This window comes from Lucilia cuprina, chromosome 2 (assembly GCF_022045245.1).
Source record: "Lucilia cuprina isolate Lc7/37 chromosome 2, ASM2204524v1, whole genome shotgun sequence".
In the NCBI taxonomy this organism is placed as follows: domain Eukaryota; kingdom Metazoa; phylum Arthropoda; class Insecta; order Diptera; family Calliphoridae; genus Lucilia; species Lucilia cuprina.
Window position 1 is genome coordinate 60,307,909 of NC_060950.1, and position 8,539 is coordinate 60,316,447.

Consider the following 8,539-nt stretch of genomic DNA (forward strand, 5'->3'; position numbering starts at 1 on the left):
CGTATACGTGTTATTTATTTATTGATATAACAAATATTAAGCATACGCCTTAGTTAGAGAAGCAATTTTTAATTGGATTCAGCGTAACATAAAAACACTTATAGGGGCACTACTACTACAACTCAGTTTTGATCAAAGTCATGCATTACCATATTTTTGTTTGCGTCCTTGGTAATATTTCAGTACAAAAGTTATAATTTTCTCATGCAAACCGTTCTGAAGCAAAGTTGTAGCCTTTATCAAAATGATCAAAAATTGTGAACATATCAAGTCAAAAAAATTCTAATTTTTCTATATCAAGTGAAAAGTTTTACATAGAGGAATTACACTGTTTTTATTAACGTCACCTGTACGTATACGTGTTATTTATTTATTGATATTACAAATATTAAGTATACGTCTAAGTTAGACATATACATAAAATATTTTTAATACGTAAAAAATCGAACAAATTTATATAAAGATACCAAAGCGATTTTTATCTATCTCGAAGGCAACGTTCAATTTCATAATGTTCATAGACTTTACGCCTTACCGAGCATTGTCATTGTCTATGGAAACTATAATAACTTTTTTGTGTAGTAACCTAGATGTACATTATAGAGTAGAATATATCGTTACCAGATTCTAGTGGATTATGCAATGATTAAAGTGAACTAGTAAAGCCTGCTTTAACCCTTTCACATAAGATATCGATCATTTTTGATGAAAAATGGAAAAAGTGTTTTCAGAGGAAATGTAGCGACATAAAATTCTAAAAAATAACGTATTTTTCTTTTTATGGTTATGACTTTACCACACTTTTTGATGACAAACGGAAGAAGTGTTTTCGAAGGATAACGCAGGATATTAATCTTTTGAGCATGTAGCGACATCAAATTCTAAAAACTAACATATTTTTCTTTAAAAATTATCATTTACTTTAGCTTTATACTTAAAATACCGCTCTAACTCGAGAAAAATGTAAAAAAAGCCTTGGGACACTGGTGTCCCGTATACGTGAAAGAGTTAAAGACAAATCGGCATAAAATTCCTTTCAGAATATAAAAGTCGGCAAAGAATTACTTATTAATAGATTAATTGACCTCGAATTATTTTCCAAATAGATTAAGTTACTATGTCCGTCAGTCTTTTTGTGTGTTAATGTGAACTTTGCGAGCAAGCGAATGCGAGGAGTATTCAAGATATTTACGATTTGTCTCATACTTTTTTCTTGGAGAAAATAATTTTATGATTAAAGTGAATGAGTAAAGCCTGCTTTCAAATACCAATCAGCCCGGAATTTCTTTCTGAATAGATTAACCTATGTCCGTCAGTCCCTCTTTGCATCGAGATATTTTGATGTAATTCGGTACATACTTTTCTCTTGGTGTAAATGAATAATAATAATGAAGATTAATCGAATTAGAATTACTTTTTGAATAGATTACGCTATGTCTGTCAGTTCTTCTATGTGTCAAAGTAAACCTTGTAAACAATCAAGCGAATTGAGATCATTTTCACAATATTTTGGTGAAATTTTGTACATACTTTTCTGTTGAAGATTATATTATTGTTAAAAAAAATGAGCAAAGTCTGCTTTGAAAGTCCTAAAATTGATTATAAATGGATTATACTATGTCCGTCAATCAGTTTGTGTTTCACTGTAAAATTTTCGAGCAAGCGATTGGGAGGAATTTTCAAGATAATTTGATGAAATTTGGTACATATCCTGCTCTTAAAGATTATTTAATAACTAAAGTGAGAGCAATCGGTCAAGAATTTCTTTCTGAATAGATTAAGCTATACCCGTCAGTCCATCAGTGTTTTAAAGTATACATTGTGAGAGTTTTAAAGTAAACATAACTTGATGAAAATAGATTTTTCTGAAAGAGGCTTTATATGGGGGCCTGGGGGAAATATGAACCAATGTCAATATATTTATATTTATATAATATTTATTTGTGCTGAATTTCATCGCAATATTTGTGTTTATAAGTTAATTTTTGTCATTCAAGTAATTTTCCACAGAGAACTTTGTATGGGAGCAAGGGTCAAACGAGGCCCGATCTTTATGAAATTTGGTCATAACAACTTGTGTAAAACTTAGTTGTGCCGCTTTTTATCAAAATACAGGTGTATTTAACATAATTATGAGCTTAAGGGGGGTACTGTTGTATGGGGGCTAGGTGTAATAATGGACCGATTTTATTAATTTTCAATAGGCTTCGTCCTTGGCGTGTATGCCAAACTTCATACAATTACCTTGAAAATTGGGACCTGTACCTTACGCACAAGGTTTACATGGACAGCCAGCCGGCCAGTCGGCCGGCCAAACGGATGGACGGATGGACGGATGGACGGACATAGCTAACTCGACTCAAAAAACGATTCTAAGCCGATTGGTATACTTTAAGGTGGGTATAGGACGAATATTTTTTTATGTTGCAAACATCAGCACAAAACCAATATACCCTCCCCACTAAAGTGGTGTAGAGTATAAACACTATTTTGCATAAATTTGAATAATTTTCAAGGAACTTTCTGCACTATTGACTGATTTCCTCGACTGGAAAGTCAATGATAATGTTTAATTTTTAAAACCATATAACATTCCTAATCCCACTATCATATCAATATCCGATTCTATATACTCAAACAACACATACATATAACACATATCGACAATCTTTAAACAGAACGTCCAAATTCAATAATTTTTACTATTTTTTCTAATAGCTATTAAACTAAATTTTCAGTTCGAAAAAAATTTAACTGCCATTTAATTATCAAATTATTTGTTTACACTAACAACTTATAAATATCAACCAAAAAATAATCTAAAATACAATATAGTTTTTTTTTTTTTAATCCCTCTAACTAATGAGTTTTTAATTAAATTGTACATAAGTAGTTACTTAATTAAATAAATTTTCTATGACAAAAAAAAAAAATAAATTTCCTGGAAATAATAAATCATATCCTAATTAAATATAGAAAAAAAACTATTGTATATAGATAATTTTATAATAATTAATATAATAACTAAATAAATCTCTAAAATATAGAAATTAGTTTATAATTAGGTAACTTTAACAAAAAAAGACTCTAAAATGTAGTTAAAAATTAAAAAAAAATAATAAATAAAACTAAAATACTTTAAATAAAATGCCACTAATTTTTAAATTTAAAATTATTTGTAAAATAAATAAAAAACCAGAAAAAAACTGACATTATTACTAATTGGTAATAAATTTATTAAAACTTAAGAATTTATAAAATATTAAGTATTTAAATTAATGTTAAATATTACATTAATTGTTAATTGTAAATAAATTATTTTTAAACTTAACAAAACAAAATCTCCAAAACATACATACAAACATATATTTATAAATATATATATAAAAAGTCTATTTAGTAAAAACACATACAACAGCAACAGATTAATAATAAAGAAATTATAACATATTTGTAGATTAATTAAAAATAAAATTCAATAGTTTATACTTGAATGAATATTTTACTAAAACTCAAAAAGATAAATTGTTTTATAACTAAGCAGAAACTGTATTTAAAAGACAAAACAACAAAACCAACAAAAGAAAAAAAAATAACAAACAAAATGAAAACTTCTTGATCTAAAGTAGTTTTTATCAATGAAATAGTAATAATTAATGATTAAATAAAATTTTAGACCGAAACATATAAATAAATAATGTATTTAATAAAAATTATAAATAATAATGATATTTAGTTATATATTGAAAAATGAACAGAGAAAAAAAATTAAATATGAAAAAAAAGAAGTAATTAATAAAACAATAATAAAGCTGTGTTAAGAAATAATACAAAAAATAAGTATTTTTTTATTGCAAATTGTAAAGGGTTTAAATATGTTGCTGTTCATTGCATTGATACAACGTTTTTCTACGAAATATGAATTTTATACGAAATTCTGAAAATTTTCATAAATATAATGACTCAACTGAGAACCCTCAATGTTAACTCGACGAAGATGGAAATTTGTCTTCTTACAAGAAGGACAAACATTTCTACGTACACTAAATCTTGCTTCCTGGTCAAGAAGATACCGGTGACAGACAAAGTTAAGTACTTAGATGTAATCCTTGACATAGAGGATATAATCCACAAGACACATTGGTGCTTGGCGATATGTATGAGAACTGTAGCCATGAAATGGGGTCTTAGACTACTATGACAAATTGGCTTTTAAAGATGTAATTAAACCAAACCTATCCTAGCTTATGCTTCAAGAATTTGCTGGACTGCTTTGGACAAAAAGTGTAATATCCGACTATTACAGTGAGTTCAATGTACATGCTGCTTGTATGTAAGTGGTGCCACGTATACTACTTCAACCAAAGCTCTACAAATTTTGCTAGATATTGAAACATATTTATAGTATGAGGCCGCACTAACATCGGAACGGATGTAGATATACCACCGTTTACCTAATCATAGCACAAGCTTCCGGCCAGAAGGCAATTAGGACGAGTTATGGTTTACATCATATGGGTTACCAGGCCACTCTGGAGTAGTCGGTAAAAAAGGGGCAAATGTAATAGCTTTAAAGGAAAGGGAGCTTGAGATAGTTAATGATTTTGTATTAATAGTTTAAAGACATACAAGGAACGTTGACACTTCTTAACTAATATAATTTTATCTAACATAAATTGAACGAAAATTTTTACATTTAAACAATGAAGTTTTTCATTGATTCTCCGACAATGTTTCATAAATAGATTGTTCCTATTCATTAATTTAACAATTTTGTATTAATAGTATAACGACTTGTTGTTCAATGAACCTTGATGTTGTTGAAACAGCTTAAACTATACAACTTTTAATCCGGGCGTTCCGTATTTATGTCCAAGGCAAGAAATTTGTTTACTTCATTAGAGTTATTCCATAAATCTATCGGTATGTGAATGAATGTCGAGAGTTTTCCGTGAGTACCTGGTATAAGGCCCTACCCCACGGTCATCTTTTTCATCCACTAGATGAAAGAACGGACTTAAGACTTAAGAACGGTATACCACGCCCCTTTGTTCTTCAATGAAGAACTCAAGTGGCAAATTTTGTACATTGGCTTTGTCCGATCCATGCACAAGTACTTTGCTGAAGTACTCGAGCTATCTAATCTCTGACCATTGGATGGCCTCTGTTGATTCGGCAACAGCACCTAGATACGTAGCCGGTGGACCAAAATTCGGATCCAACAAATAAGTCGAAGTCATTGTTCTTACTCATAGGGACACACTGTGGTAATTCTGATATGAACAGAGTATACTCTGAACATATCTGGACAAGGAAGGAAATTCAATGGTATCATATGTATATGATACATATCGATCATCATTTAACCCAGCTCACATCTCATTCATACAACACATTCATAAGAGAAAAACATACGACACATTCATTATAGATAGACGGGTAGGGTAAGGTCCGCCATAACTCACATTCATCCCGTACCATATAAAATGAATACCAACTCATTTCCAACCCTTAGTCCCACAGTCACTCCTCTATGGGGTATCTGTTGTTTCGGCAACAGCACCGAACTAATCCCAAAATATTGACTTTACCTTACATCAGTCTTTTAACTGCCACTTACTCTCCCCGCGAGTTTGGGTTTAAACCACAGCCACTACGTGGATCCCGAAGGAACCGACTGACCAGCTAGGACATAGTCCTGCGGGCAACTAGCCATCCGTAGTACTAGATTATGCTGTGCTCTGATCTGACCTCTTTCAATCTATGCAAGGACTAAGCCAGGCAATAGACTGTAACGAATTTTTTAGTCCCGGTCAGACTAAAGGTATTGTCCGTCTCTTTATACCCCGGGACTGCAATAACACCAATGGGGAGGCTTCACCAAGGTAACATGCCCCATGGCGGAACAACAAGTGTAATATCAAACAACTCCAGTAAGTTCAGCGTATAAGTATAAGTGGTACCACGTATACCATATATTTAATATATGAGGCGGCAGTTACAGCCGAACTGATCAAAAGCGGTTAAACAATATGTTATACAGGATCATCGGACATGCCTGGTCGCATACCTGACACAGAATATGTCGTACATTTTAAAACGCTGATCCCAAATAGAATGTCTTAGTTTATGAAAAAACTTGAGTTAATATCAGTAGGAATTCGTTATTACACGGATGGCTCTAAATAATGTGGGCCTAAGGTTATATTGAAGACCCAGAAACTGAAATATACCACCGTTTACCTAATCATGACACAGTTTACAGGCAGAAATCGGAGCAATAAGGGAATGCGTAAATTGGATGAGAATAAATATGGCAAATTGATGTCGGTTGGGCTGGTCAGTTGAATAAGTGGTGGGTATCATGGGGACCCTGACAACATGCTGGGTATATATTGGGGACGGCACGATCTATGCGGGATCAATAGGCGTTAAGTCTGTTGCTCAATCCCGATCTCGGTTGTGCCAGAGCAACTCTTGGCTTCTGCAGCAGATTATTCTCTTAAACGCGGTATTGATGGAATCTCTATGAATGTCGATCAAAGGTGCTGTATACGAACTCCGATCCAAAGGATCCTGCATATATCGTCGTATGCACTCCTTGTATATACGAAGGTCATCGTGATAAGATCGCTTGTTTTGTAAAATTAAAGACAAATAATCACAGTTTCTGTTAGGAAAGACTAAATATCATTTAAAAAGGTTGCCTGATATTAATAGAAGCGAATCTAGAAGCTATCTCCACTGGCAAAAGGAAGCTTGGGTACGCGAAATATAGCCAACTGACCTATGTTTACTACCACGTGAGAAATATAGAACTACCAGCTGCTTCATTCATTGAAAACCTACTATCATTCTATGTTATTACTTTTCCAGTCATATCCTAAATATTGACACTTATACTTAAAGTTTTATTTTAAATTAAACTCATTTTATTTAATTGCATTCCAAACGGTTTAAAATTTTAATTTAAACTAAATTTGTAAGCAAAATTATGCTTTTTCGATTATTTTATTTCTTGATCTTATAAACTCATTAAAAAGATTAATTTCTTATAGTTATAACCCCAAATAAAACAAAGTTTAATTTTATTTTAAATTAAACTCATTTTATTTAACTGCATTCCAAACGGTTTAAAATTTTAATTCTTAAACTAAATTTGTAAGCAAAATTATGCTTTTTCGATTATTTTATTTCTTGATCTTATAAACTCATTAAAAAGATTAATTTCTTATAGTTAGAACCCCAAATAAAACAAAGCGAAAATATTTAACGAAAACACACACCAATATATGGATACATAAAAACTATTTTTAACTAAATAAATTAACCAGACATGGGGACTTATAGCAAAATTTTCATAGCGTGAAAGCCCAAGCAAAAATAACTTAAATCAGTTGTTGTTTAGCACTTGCCTTACAAATGTTTTACTTTGTTATTAAAAATAGTTAAGAGAAACGGAAATGGCGTATTATACGCTTCGCCCATCACTGGTATACACTAACACTATTCCACTAATACAAATGTTAAAATAATCCATTTTAATTGTTCCACTCTTTTCTTTGCGTGCTTGTATTATCATTTTAATCAAACAATAAGTTCTTTGTTGCTTTTCTTATATTTTATTCACTAATTACCTTCATCTTTAACAATTGTACTCGTCGTATTCAGTTCAGTGCATTGGTTTTGTTACTTCTCCATTATGTGGGTAGCATAGTAGTTTGTTTTCCTAATTCCAATAAATGCACGTGTCATTAATTGGTAAAATAGCGTAAACTTATTTTATCCTTTAAAAACTAAAATGGAAGGATGGCATTACTTAGAAAATATACTGCCACCATGAAGGAAATTAAAAAGAAGCGAGATTTCTGGAAAATTTACTTTTTAGTTTTTCTTATTTGTTTTACGCTCATTAAATTTTATAGATTTAATGGAACCCATATGATATGAGTGTAAGTTTTGAAATGAAATAACTTTCTTTAGTGTGAGAGTATTGTATGTTTATAAATGTGTTGGTATTATTAACTAATTATGCTCGGTGTTATCTTTAATTGCAAAATAAAGAAGGATATGATTATGTAATAGAAGTGTGTATTTGAATAGAGGAGAATATAATATTAAAGAGTTCATATAAAAGGATAATATTCGAATAGATTTCGTACATTAGACGGAAACATTGAAATAGATTCCAGACTAACTAACTAATTAACTTACTAACTAACTGACGAACTAACTAACTAACTAACTAACTAACTAACTAGCCAACTAACTAACTAACTGACGAACTAACTAACTGACGAACTGACGAACTAACTAACTGACGAACTAACTAACTAACTAACTAACTAATTAACTAACTAACAAACTAACTAACTAGCTAACTAACTAACTAACTAACTAACTAACTAACTAACTAACTAACTAACTAACTAACAAATTAATAAAAACCTCCTAAGTTATCCCACAACTATCTTATTCATGAACATTCGGTCACTTCGATTAAATTTTACACCACTATTAGCTAGTCTTCATAACATCA